Source organism: Oncorhynchus masou, chromosome 24 (assembly GCF_036934945.1).
Source record: "Oncorhynchus masou masou isolate Uvic2021 chromosome 24, UVic_Omas_1.1, whole genome shotgun sequence".
Lineage (NCBI taxonomy): Eukaryota > Metazoa > Chordata > Actinopteri > Salmoniformes > Salmonidae > Oncorhynchus > Oncorhynchus masou.
This window is the reverse complement of record NC_088235.1, coordinates 53,754,768-53,769,106: the sequence shown is the minus strand read 5'-3', so window position 1 is coordinate 53,769,106 and position 14,339 is coordinate 53,754,768. Positions and strand designations below refer to the sequence as shown.

The window sequence follows — 14,339 nt, the reverse complement described above, 5'->3', positions numbered from 1 at the left end:
TGAAAGTACTAATTCAGGTCTTAAAACCTCTTGAAAGTTATTGCAAAATGTAGATTTCCGCCTAAACAGATATAACCCAAATAATTTATTTTCATGAGATGTCCATAAACAATAACTAGTAATCAAGAGCATTGGATTATAAGGTTTTATCTTCAAAAATATGTTTGAGATAATTGGCTTTAATATTCCGAACCCTCATTGGTTTGGATGGTGTAAGTAATTTTTGTATTTTTTATTTTGAACTTAACAATATTATTTGGGGTATTTAGAGTACTATATAGGTAGAGGACATTGAACAGAACAAGGCCGTGTCAACATCTACATTTGGACAAAACTGTAGATTTTATAGTCTCAAGATCTGATAATGCTGCATAGTTCTAGAATGGTCTGGAACTCACCTTTCTGGTAAAAAATTTATACATTGTTGAGGTGTAATCACTTTCGAGGACATAAGCTCTAGTACCTACCGTATTACAAACTTTATGAAAAAGCATGGTGGGTGAATAGGGCTTGAAATTATGGAAATTAAATATAGTAGTAACAATTCAATTATATAGGATTTTCTATAATATTTCACTTTTCTTATAACTGTAAAATAAATCTCATCATATTTAGTGACAGTACACATTTTCCCCCATTTCATATAAAGTGCCTTCAGAAGGATTTACACCCATTTACTTTTCCCACATTTTGTTGTGTTACAGCCTGAATTTGAAATGGATTAAATTGTAATTTTGTGCCACTGATCTACACACAATACCCCATAATGACTGTTGTGTCTTTGGCTATGCCGGATTAAGTGATATGACATGCTATTCTATAAAATAAATTCTCCGTAATTAATATTACCTGATTGAGCTAATCATGTAAATGTAATTAACTAGAGAGTCGGGGCACCACAAAATAATATTTTTAGAGCAGTTATCTTCCGAATAAACTCTTAAAGATCTAGTAATATTTGACATCAATAGCAGTCAATATTAATCGTCACTTTAATTCAGTCTCATCTGAAAATTGAATTACAGAATTACACATACACATAATTAATCATAACTCGATTACAAATGACGTCATAAAGGAAAACGTCCCTAGTGGGCGGAACAGAAAAGGGGCTGGGTTTGAGTGAAAGAGCGGGAAGAGTCGGCAAGGCTTTATATAGGAAGGGAGAGGACGGCGTGTTTGAAAAGTTTTATAGCCCATGTCCCTTCACAGGGGCGGGCCACTCATTGAGCATAGCCCTAACCTTACGAAAACCCTAATCTCACATTTTAGAAGCTAAAATCACATTTAATCCCGTCATGAATAATTTCATATTCAAACATTTAAATTGAACAACAATTCCATTTGAATCTGACAACTCTGATGTGTAGACTTTCCACTGTAGAGTTCATGTCATCTTATCATTGATGAGAATGTCTCAGATGACAACCGAACTGACATCATATTCATTGAGTACCACCGCATATGTTCAATTGGTCGGATTACCAGAATATAGTTCATTTCCCCCCACCTTCTGATGTTCCCAGAATCTCTATGTTAACCAAGGGTTTTGCAAATGTAACATCAGTAGGGTAGAGAGAGGAAAACGGGTGGAAGAGGTATTCATGACTGTCATAAACCTACCCCCAGGCCAACGTCATGACAATGACCATTTGATCCCTTTTTTTAAAACATTTTTAAAATTAATATATCATGAAAAGTTGAAATGTCTTGAGTCAATAAGTATTCAACCCCTTTGTTATGGCACGACTAAATAACGTCAAGAGTAAATATGTGCTTAAGAAATCACATAATAAGTTGGACCAAATCTGTGTTCAATAATAGTGTCTAACATGCTTTTTTAATTTTTTGAAAGACTACCCCATCTCTGTTCACGACACATACAATTATTTGTAAGGTCCCTCAAATCGATTCAACCACAAAGACCAGGGAGGTTTTTCAATGCCTCGCAAAGAAAGGCACCTATTGGTAGATGAGAGAAGCTCCATATCCCTGTGAGCATGGTGAAGTTATTTATTAGGCTTTGGATGGTGTATCAGTACACTCACTAAAATGATACATGCCCGCTTCCTAACTCAGTTTCCAGAGAGGAAGGAAACTGCTCATGGATTTAATCATGAGGCCAATGGTGATTTTAAAACAGTTACAAGGTTTAATGGTTGTGAAATGAGATAACTGAAAACATTGTAGGTACCCCACAATAATAAACTAAATGACAGAGTGAAGAGAAGGAAGCTATATTCCAAAACATGCATCCTGTTTGCAACAAGGCACTTACAGTGCCTTGCGAAAGTATTCGGCCCCCTTGAACTTTGCGACCTTTTGCCACATTTCAGGCTTCAAACATAAAGATATAAAACTGTATTTTTGTGTGAAGAATCAACAACAAGTGGGACACAATCATGAAGTGGAACGACATTTATTGGATATTTCAAACTTTTTTAACAAATCAAAAACTGAAAAATTGGGCGTGCAAAATTATTCAGCCCCTTTCCTTTCAGTGCAGCAAACTCTCTCCAGAAGTTCAGTGAGGATCTCTGAATGATCCAATGTTGACCTAAATGACTAATGATGATAAATACAATCCACCCGTGTGTAATCAAGTCTCCGTATAAATGCACCTGCACTGTGATAGTCTCAGAGGTCCGTTAAAAGCGCAGAGAGCATCATGAAGAACAAGGAACACACCAGGCAGGTCCGAGATACTGTAGTGAAGAAGTTTAAAGCCGGATTTGGATACAAAAAGATTTAAACATCCCAAGCTTTAAACATCCCAAGGAGCACTGTGCAAGCGATAATATTGAAATGGAAGGAGTATCAGACCACTGCAAATCTACCAAGACCTGGCCGTCCCTCTAAACTTTCAGCTCATACAAGGAGAAGACTGATCAGAGATGCAGCCAAGAGGCCCATTATCACTCTGGATGAACTGCAGAGATCTACAGCTGAGGTGGGAGACTCTGTCCATAGGACAACAATCAGTCCTATATTGCACAAATCTGGCCTTTATGGAAGAGTGGCAAGAACAAAGCCATTTCTTAAAGATATCCATAAAAAGTGTTGTTTAAAGTTTGCCACAAGCCACCTGGGAGACACACCAAACATGTGGAAGAAGGTGCTCTGGTCAGATGAAACCAAAATTGAACTTTTTGGCAACAATGCAAAACGTTATGTTTGGCGTAAAAGCAACACAGCTCATCACCCTTAACCCACCATACCCACTGTCAAACATGGTGGTGGCAGCATCATGGTTTGGGCCTGCGTTTCTTCAGCAGGGACAGGGAAGATGGTTAAAATTGATGGGAAGATGGATGGAGCCAAATACAGGACCATTCTGGAAGAAAACCTGATGGAGTCTGCAAAAGACCTGAGACTGGGACGGAGATTTGTCTTCCAACAAGACAATGATCCAAAGCATAAAGCAAAATCTACAATGGAATGGTTCAAAAATAAACATATCCAGGTGTTAGAATGGCCAAGACAAAGTCCAGACCTGAATCCAATCGAGAATCTGTGAAAAGAACTGAAAACTGCTGTTCACAAATGCTCTCCATCCAACCTCACTGAGCTCGAGCTGTTTTGCAAGGAGGAATGGGAAAAAAATTTCAGTCTCTCGATGTGCAAAACTGATAGAGACATACCCCAAGCGACTTACAGCTGTAATCGCAGCAAAAGGTGGCGCTACAAAGTATTAACTTAAGGGAGCTGAATAATTTTGCACGCCCAATTTTTCAGTTTTTGATTTGTTAAAAAAGTTTGAAATATCCAATAAATGTCATTCCACTTTCCTGATTGTGTCCCACTTGTTGTTGATTCTTCACAAAAAATACAGTTTTATATCTTTATGTTTGAATCCTGAAATGGGGCAAAAGGTTGCAAAGTTCAAGGGGGCCGAATACTTTCGCAAGGCACTGTATGTTGTTTTTTCACTGTAAAACATTTTAAAAAATCGGTCACGATGGGTAGATTATTAATTTACTTGCAGACAAGATTTGCTTAGAACATTATTTTATAGTGTGAAGAATACAATTGAAAATAGAAAGGATCTTTTCTCCAAACAATTTGAGGTAGTTAATTTACAGTTCTTTAGGTAACTAGTTGTGATAAAAATGTTGGTCTATATGTTTTGATTTTTAATACACTCTTAAGGCTGCATGAAGCGGCTCTAATGATTATTTGAAATAAGTTGCATGAAAGGCGTGAGCTCTGCTCTATTTTGTGTGCAGGCTGTACACACTTCATCAGTCTCTAATTCACAATTTGACAAGCACTTGATAATGCCTCAGATTTCCCAGCTGCATCCCCTTTGTGTGGCCGTAATGCCCCCTAAAAAATTCCATGCCTTTTGCGGTCAGCGACCATTGTGCCCTTGGGCTGAAAATAATAATTATAATTCCCTTTTCCCGGCTGCTTGCTGAAGCACCTCTCACTCACATGGCTCTTCGTCACGTGTTCGGGTCTTTCTCACAGGCTTCAAGTGAAGACAGTCCAAATGGATTTTTTGTCAGCCAAGTAGGCCTACCAAACCGCAAAAGCACTAGCCTATGTCAATCTACTATCCCCCATAGTACAAAAGTTGACCTATTCTGTGTGAGAAATAAATATTCCAAACATAGTTTGGGATAGTTGTGGAATGCGATCGATCCCAAATTAATACAACCACTAGCATTAAAAAAAAACTGTTTTAAGTAATGAGCCTGAGGAAAAAAAATAGAATGTTTAGCTTAAAATGATGATAAACTATTAGGATATTACTTCAAATCATAAGTGCAGCAATGCACAACCAGCAGTAGGCTATAAGCATGAATGTTCCATTGGCAGGAAAACACCATTCTAAAAAGTGACCACAAATATGATTATGCATGTATTGCTTTTATTATAAAGTTGCATGTTATTGGTGAAAATGTTCTTCCCCAAACTTGAAACGTATTGCTGCATATGTATGTTGGCCACTTTTGTGGCAATCTTAACATATATAGGTCTAAGGGCTTGGCTAACTGTTCCAAATGTCCAAACTGATTTTGGTAAAAGGGCTTCCATGTAACCTGCGCCATCAATTTGGAATGCCTTACAAAATACTTTAAAACCTGAAACACTTGTCCCTATTGATGAAGGATTTTGAGGCTGATTCTCTGACCTGTCAATGTTTTTAATTGGCTGTTTATTGATTTTGTTATACTTTTGTGAATTCAATCTTTTTTTACTAGATTACCTGTAGTTTTCATATTGTCTGTCTGGTCTTTGTGTAATGACTTGGTGCTGTCTATCTTGGCCCGGATGCTCTTGAAAAAGAGATTTCAAATCTCAATGAGCCCTTCCTGGTTAAATAAAGGTTAAATAAAAGAGAAACAAAACCTGATTTGAAAAAGTCGCAAAAAAAAGTATACGCTGTTTGCCGTAAAATGGGCATTATTCACAAGTGATAATATATCATTCACAAGAGATAGGCTAATATTGTCACCCATCACACTATTCTTATTTGAATCTTGTTTGTACATATACTAAATAATATATGTGTGAAACTAGTTTTGATTTAGAATGAACCATTATCATGCACCTGTCACAAAACAGTGGCAGCAGAAAAAAACTTTTAATAGAGGCCATCACACTGTTTTCTCACGCAATTGCATAACCTATAGAAATGTTGAGCAACATAAGCTCATGGGCTCTCATGAAGGGCTTGATTCAATTTTCGCTAATATTTGCATTGTTGTCAGAGTGATTAGAGGGACAATAGAGTGCAGGGTTACAGGCAGTTAGCAAGTTTGGTAGGCTACTACTGACCAACAGCATCAGAATTTTAACCATCTTCCCTGTCCCTGCTGAAGAAACGCAGGCCCAAACCATGATGCTGCCACCACCATGTTTGACAGTGGGTATGGTGGGTTAAGGGTGATGAGCTGTGTTGCTTTTACGCCAAACATAACGTTTTGCATTGTTGCCAAAAAGTTCAATTTTGGTTTCATCTGACCAGAGCACCTTCTTCCACATGTTTGGTGTGTCTCCCAGGTGGCTTGTGGCAAACTTTAAACAACACTTTTTATGGATATCTTTAAGAAATGTCTCTCTTCTTGCCACTCTTCCATAAAGGCCAGATTTGTGCAATATACGACTGATTGTTGTCCTATGGACAGAGTCTCCCACCTCAGCTGTAGATCTCTGCAGTTCATCCAGAGTGATCATGGGCCTCTTGGCTGCATCTCTGATCAGTCTTCTCCTTGTATGAGCTGAAAGTTTAGAGGGACGGCCAGGTCTTGGTAGATTTGCAGTGGTCTGATACTCCTTCCATTTCAATATTATCGCTTGCACAGTGCTTCTTGGGATGTTTAAAGCTTGGGAAATCTTTTTGTATCCAAATCCGGCTTTAAACTTCTTCACAACAGTATCTCGGACCTGCCTGGCGTGTTCCTTGTTCTTCATGATGCTCTCTGCGCTTTTAACGGACCTCTGAGACTATCACAGTGCAGGTGCATTTATACGGAGACTTGATTACACACAGGTGGATTGTATTTATCATCATTAGTCATTTAGGTCAACATTGGATCATTCAGAGATCCTCACTGAACTTCTGGAGAGAGTTTGCTGCACTGAAAGTAAAGGGGCTGAATAATTTTGCACGCCCAATTTTTCAGTTTTTGATATGTTAAAAAGGTTTGAAATATCCAATAAATGTCGTTCCACTTCATGATTGTGTCCCACTTGTTGTTGATTCTTCACAAAAAAATACAGTTTTATATCTTTATGTTTGAAGCCTGAAATGTGGCAAAAGGTCGCAAAGTTCAAGGGGGCCGAATACTTTCGCAAAGCACTGTATATTTATGTTAGATGACCAGCAAATACAAAACACACAGAGCGGTATTTCACAGTCACAAAAGCATAAATATAGACAAAATGAATCACTATCCTTTGATTATCTCCATCAGATAACACTCATAGGACATCATGTTATACATGTATTGTGTGTTTTGTTCAATAATGTGCTTATATATATATATATATATATATATATATATATATATATATATATATATATATATTAAAAAAATCTCAGTTTACATTGGCGCGTTACGTGCAGTAATGTTTTGATTCCAAAACATCCGGTGATTTTGCAGAAATACTCACAATATACATTGAAAAAAGATGCAAGTGTTATTCACAGAATTAAAGATAAATGTATCCTCTATGCAACCGCTGTGTCATATTTGTTTTTAATTACAGAAAAAGAATAATCTGAGAACGGCGCTCAGAACCCAAAGAAATAGCCGCCATTTTGGCGACAACAGAAGCTACAAAAACGCTATAAATATTCACTTACCTTTGAATATCTTCATCAGAAGTTAGTTCCAGGAATCCCAGTTCGACAACAAATTACTGATTTGTTCCATAAAGTTCCAAGCACATAATTTAGCCACTTGTTGTTAGCTTGATCAGCCCAGCATTCAAGCCTCAAAAAGCACGAGCAATTCTTCCAGACAAAAACTCAAAAAGTTCCGTTACAGGTCGTAGAAACAAGTCAAATGATGTATGCATTTAGGATGTTTTAAACATTAATCAGCAATGAGGTTCCAACCGGAGAATTTCATTGTCTGAAGAAACGCATAGGAACGGTAGGACACTCTCTCGTGACCGCGCGTAATGAGACCGAGGCTTTCTACCAGACCACCCACACAAAGAGCTATTATGAGCCCCTCCTTCATAGTAGAATCATACAACCAGAATCTAAAGACAGTGACATCTTGTGGAAGCCCTAGGAAGTGCATGCTCATCCATATCTAACATGGACATTCAATGGCACTCTTTTCTCACTTCCTGTTTGGATTATTTCTCAGGATTTTGTCTGCCATATGAGTTCTGTTTTACTCACAGACATAATTCAAACAGTTTTAGAAACTTCAGAGTGTTTTCTAACCACCAGTAATAATACTATGCATATATTCCCACCTGGGAAAGAGTAGGAGGCCGTTTACTCTGGGCACGCCTTTCATCCAAAAGTGAAAATACTGCCCCCTAGCCTCAACAGGTTTTAACTAGTGTAGCCCACAGCCATATGGCATAGCCAGATCAGGGCCTAAAATAAGGACAAATCAGAGTATGCTATTTTGTTCTTCTGAAATACACTACATTATCTTTCATATTATGACCTGTCTAAAATAAATAATGGATTTATTGTGATGCCTGTAATAAATGGATTTATAAGACTTTTTAAAATGTAAATGTTCCAAAGAATTTTGAAAATAGAAATGGGCAAATATTGTATAATCCAGGTGTGCAAAGCTCTTAGAGACTTACCCAAAAAGACTCACAGCTGTAATCAATGCCAAATGTGTTTCTAACATGCATTATCTCAGGGGGTGAATAGTTATCTAATCAAGATATATTAATGTTATATTTCTCATAAGAAAATTGACATTAGAGTATTTTGTGTAGATCGTTGACCAAAGATGACATTAAATCCATTTTAATCCCACTTTGTAACACAACTACATTTGGAGGGGGTCAAGGGGCGAATACTTTCTGAAGGCACTGTAATTGACAACGGAGCATTATCTGCCAAGCCTCCTCAGAGCAATGCAAAGACAGACACCATTTGAATGTCTGCAGAGTTGTTACAACTTCGTCTTCACACACAACGTGATTACATCCCTCTGTGAAAGTGGTTGTTTTTCAATTCTATGAAATTATTTAGTATTTTTTCATGTTGAGAGCTCTAAATCCAGCTGAGAATATCACAGCAAAATGATATTATGATTGCTAGACTGTCCCCTTTCTTGTGCTATCTCGCAGATTGGGCTCCGTCGATCCAAGGGAGAGCAAATCAATTCTTTGTATGGATAGGACAGAAAATGTGACACGTCACTCCATATGCAAGTGTCACACCATATGCAAGTGTTGGGTGTGAAACCTGACAGTTCAAGTCAGCTCCACTGACAGATTGGTAACTGGAGAGCAGACCGATGGGGTTTTCTGGCACTGTAAGGCACTGGACTCTGTGAGGTTCACAGAGCGCGTTGTACACAAAAATGTCAGTCGGATCTGGTCCAGAAGTCCCCAATATATGGGATTTAACATCAAAGAGGTTTAACGTTAAATATTTCACTATCTAGCCAAGTTTATTCACATAGATATACCGTAAAGGTGAAAAAGGCATCGACAGCCTCTGGTTACAGGCTTGAAAAGAATGCCTACATCAAATAGGCACCTAAAATAGGTTACACCAAGCATATAGAAATGGCCTCAAAACTGCTGCAGATTTTATTCAGCGGTTGAAAAGAAGAGCACAATATCAGTACTTCTTCATGAACGGGTTGCTTTAATCAGGAATATGGAATGCAATTTCTGTGTTTAAGGGTGAAAGCAATTTGGTTGAAGATGCAATAGGCAGGCCTAACCACAATCATTATGATATATTATACACCGAGCAAGGCTATACAGAAAGGGTGCTCAAACTTTTGGGCTGGGTGGGCCAAAATATAATCTAAGTGGTGGGCCACGAGTCAAACAAATAGACATGATTGATTTAGTTTTTCTTTTGGGGGGGGGGGGCAGGCCATTAGACAACTATACAGAAATCCCTCAAATTGCTGAAATAAGTCAATCAAATCAATAATGAGGGAATAGTCAGATTAACTGATAACTAAAATAGCAGTGCAGATGACACTATTTTGCTAAGTGCAGAGATGACTAATGCATCTGTATGGGACTTTTACTAATGCTACAGACTTTGTGGCACAGCAGAATGTATGAAGATATGAATGTGAGCCAATTCAGATCACTAATCCGGCAAATGGATGTAAACAGCAGTAACACGAGCAGATCTACATCTGGGATGCTCTGTTTTAATCAGCTGTCTGCTTTACATGATCCTATGTGGTCCTGCAGTTATGGGTTTTAGATTGTTTTTGGTTCTGAAGTGTTGGGAAAGGTTAGCTGCAAATTGTTGCTGCCTCCATCTCCTTTGAAGTATTACTAGCTGGTTATTCTGTTGTCTTTCATATGTTTCTCCAAGCACAATGGGTTGTATGACCCTTTCGATTGATTTGAAAGCAACTGTCCTTTTTGCCACTCTTGTGTTATGAAATTAGATTTTTTTTCCAGGTCATTGTCATTAATCTGAATTAGAAAACAAATACCCAGGTTGTTGTAATTTTGCTGCATTCATGAGCCTCTGAAAATGTATTTAAACAGAGTAATCCTGATCGTCCAGCAAGCCAGCCCCCCAAAATATTTTTAAGTGGCTTGTTGACTTAAGTAGAGTATTGATTAGGAGTTTCTGGATTAGATGTTTTTCCATCTCTCCAATAGAAAAGGTTGGGGGTTGGCTAATGTGATTCTAGATCTGGTTAAGTGCAACTTTCCCCTCAAGTTAACTACAGGTCTGTGACACATCTGCTTGTGTCTTCATTTTTACATGATCCCTCTTCCCTGTCCTTTGATATCATGACATTTGTTCCACTGGGTGAATATGACCTTTCAATTATAATCCATTGGCCTACATTTCTGACCAAGAATGTAAAAGAATGTAAAAGGTACACTATCTTTGTACTTTATACCATCTTTGATATCACAAGACATTTAAAAAAATATACAGACAGAGACAGAGTAACATGTTTGAAGGGAATGAACCCATCTAAATGTGCTGTATCTTGGTGCTCTGAAATAGAGATGATTTAGAGAGAGAAAAAGGGAGGGAGGGAGCGAGCGATAGAGAAATAAAGGAGTACAGCACAGCCATTTGAAATTATGTCTGGGTTGTTGGCATTTCTAGCATGCAGCTGGAACAGGGAGCAGGCGGAGAGTGGGTGGGGAGCAGAGAGGGTGGCGGGGCGCTGGCTCCGTCTGATGATGCGAGGGCCGTCTCGAGGGAAACACCAGTGATGTAATGGAAAGAACCACTGATGGATTGATGGAAGGATGGACGAAGATGGAGGGAGATAGGCAAATTGAAGGAGAAAGGGAGAGAGATGAAGGAAGATGGGTGGTTACTTTAAAGTCTACACGAGTCTATTTTCCATCTATGTTGTTGGACAGTTTACTGTAGCTAAAGGAAACGGTATACAGTATACAAAACATACAATGCGTCTGACTGAGTCTGCAATCCTTTTGTGACAAAATGCTTAACTTTTTTTTCTGTAACATAGGATTGTCATGGGTTCATACTGAGTGCCACGTATATCTGTTGCAGGTACTTAGGCAATAAAAAATACATTTGTTTTTTATGGGCTTGGTCCCTTTTAAAGACAACAGTAAACTCAACAACAACAAAAAACTCCTCTCACAGTCAACTGCATTTATTTTCAGCAAACTTAACATGTGTAAATAGTTGTTTAAAAAAAACAAGATTCAACAACTGAGACATAAACTAAACAAGTTCCACAGACATGTGACTAACAGAAATGGAATAATGTATCCCTGAACAAAGGGGGGGGGGGGGTCAAAATAAAAAGTAACAGTCAGTATCTGGTGTGGCCACCAGCTGCATTAAGTATTGCAGTGCATCTCCTCCTCGTGGACGGCGCCAGATTTGCCAGTTCTTGATGTGAGATGTTACCCCACTCTTCCACCAAAGCACCTGCAAGTTCCCAGACATATCTGGGGGGAATGGTCCTAGCCCTCACGTTCCGATCCAACAGGTCCCAGACGTGCTCAATGGAATTGAGATTGGGGCTCTTCATTGTCCATGGCAGAACACTGTTCCTGTCTTGCAGGAAATCACGCACAGAATGAGCAGTATGGCTGGTGGCATGATCATGCCATAGGGTCATGTCAGGATGAGCCTGCAGGAAGGGTACCACATGAGGGATGAGGATTTCTTCCCTGTAACGCACAGCGTTGAGATGACAACAAGCTCAGTTCGATGATGCTCTGACACACCGCCCCAGACCATGACGACCCTCCACCTCCAAATCGATCCCGTTCCAGAGTACAGGCCTCGGTGTAACGCTCATTCCTTCAACGATAAACGCAAATCCAACCATCACCCCTGGTGAGACAAAACCGTGACTCGTCAGTGAAGAGCACTTTTTGCCAGTCCTGTCTGGTCAAGTGATGGTGGGTTTGTGCCCATAGGCAACGTTGTTTCCAGTGATGTCTGGTGAGGACCTGCCTTACAACAGGCCTACAATCCCTCAGTCCAGCCTCTCTCAGCTTATTGCGGACAGTCTGAGCACTGATGGAGGGATTGTGCGTTCCTGGTGTAACTCGGGCAGTTGGTGTTGCCATCCTGTACCTGTCCCGCAGGTGTGATGTTCGTATGTACCGATCCTGTGCGGGTGTTGTTACATGTGGTCTCCCACTGCGAGGATGATCAGCTGTCCGTCCTGTCTCCCCTGTAGTGCTGCCTTAGGCGTCTCACAGTACTGACATTGCAATTTATTGCCCTGGCCACATCTGCAGTCCTCATGCCTCCTTGCAGCATGCCTAAGGCACGTTCATGCAGATGAGCAGGGACCCTGGACATCTTTCTTTTGGTGTTTTTCAGAGTCAGTAGAAAGGCCTCTTTAGTGTCTTAAGTAATCATAACTGTGACCTTAATTGCATACCGTCTGTAAGCTGTTAGTGTGTTAATGACTGTTCCACAGGTGCATGTTCATTAATTGTTTATGGTTCATTGAACAAGCATGGGAAACAGTGTTTAAACCCATTACAATGAAGATCTGTGAAGTTATTTGGATTTTTGCGAATCATCTTTGACAGACAGGGTCCTGAAAAAGGGGCATTTCTATTTTTGCTGAGTTTGTGTCTTCTAGTCTTGTAAAGAGCAGGCTTAATGGCTGAACACTTATCTATGGTGGTAAAAAACATCGGACGATGACTAGTCTGCTCACTCTCCACCATGTGTGTTTGCCCATTTAATTAAAACCTCTTGGAGATCGGGCTACTTTTTTCAACATTCTGTTAAAAATCGCGCAACATTTCAACGTCCTGCTACTCATGCCAGGAATATAGTATATGCATATGATTAGTATGTGTGCATAGAAAACACTCTGAAGTTTCTAGAACTGGTTCAATGGTGTCTGTGACTATAACAGAACGAGTTCCGTGGTCAAAATCGCAAGAAACCCGTTTATTAACGTTTACTAATACCTAAACTTGGATTACAGAAGTAGGTTGAAGTGTTTTGTCAAAGTTTATAGGCAACTTTATGAATTTTATAAAATGACGTCGCGTTCGGAAACGTGACTTTTTCCATGGATTTCTCGATGTTCATAAATGGACATTTTGGGTATATATGGACCGATTTAATCGAAAAAACGACCCAATTGTGATGTTTATGGGACATATAGGAGTGCCAACAAAGAAGCTCGTCAAAGGTAATGAATGTTTTATATTTTATTTCTGCGTTTTGGGTAGCGCCGGCTACGCTAATTTCTTTGTTTTCGTCCCCTTTGTTTGTGTGTTTCTGGGGGCTGCATGCTATCAGATAATAGGTTCTCATGCTTTCGCCGAAAAGCATTTTACAAATCTGACATGTTGGCTATATTCACAACGAGTGTGGCTTTAATTGAGTACCTTGCATGTGAGTTTTAATGAAAGTTTGAGTTGTATCGAGTACAATTAGTTGGCGCTCTGGAATTTCCGCTGATTTGGTTCCTGTACAGGTACAGCATCCGTAAGAAGTTTTAAACACTGGGGGGACTTTCTCTCATTCCATATCTGACTATTTTCAACAAGCACGCATTTGAAAAGAAAAATACTGACAGTGGGTTTATTCAATATTCGTAACTTAAAATCATAGTAATAGGTAACCTAGAAATGGTTGAATCACTGTTGGGCAATATTTTGCCAATAGCTGTAAGTTGTTATATTTTAAGTCAAGTCTTTAAAGGGAATTGAAATATTTTGAATTCATTAGTAGTGTTGTGATGAAAATGTAACCTGAGATTATGCAAAATCATGTTAATTCAATCTCCGGATAAGCTGTTAGCAGGAGAGAGATACGTTTTTAGAGCTTGTCTTAAGACAGCACTGTGTACTGTACCAGTCATTCTGAGCAAGGAGTTCTAAACCTTCCAACTAAATTACAGTGTCCTTGAGTAGCTGGTGACAAGTAGGGCAAGGTCCTTTTCTCTCTCTAATAACTTCCAGATAGGGCTGGAGAGAGAATAAAGCATTACTATACAGGCACTTGATTTGGCTCTGATCGATCTTCATTGCTATACCTTTCTTTAACTTCCTCAGTGTCGTTGAGAAGGGCAGATGATTCAAGGCTTTTATCTGTTAGATGAGGTCCAATAAAATATTCAGCCAGGTTGCAAGTTCATGTAGCAGTATTGGTTATATTTTCAGACTTCATCCATTTTATTGACTTGAACTGTTCTGATGATGATATTGTGCATTTT

The 14,339-nt window shown here is 39.1% G+C and overlaps 1 protein-coding gene across 1 annotated transcript in view; it reads left to right on the top strand.

Annotated features, from left to right (window-relative positions):
- The window catches only part of LOC135512328 (neuroendocrine convertase 2-like), a 78,047-nt gene that overhangs the window by 16,138 nt on the left and 47,570 nt on the right, over positions 1-14,339 (top strand). The gene's annotated exons all lie outside the window — the stretch shown is intronic.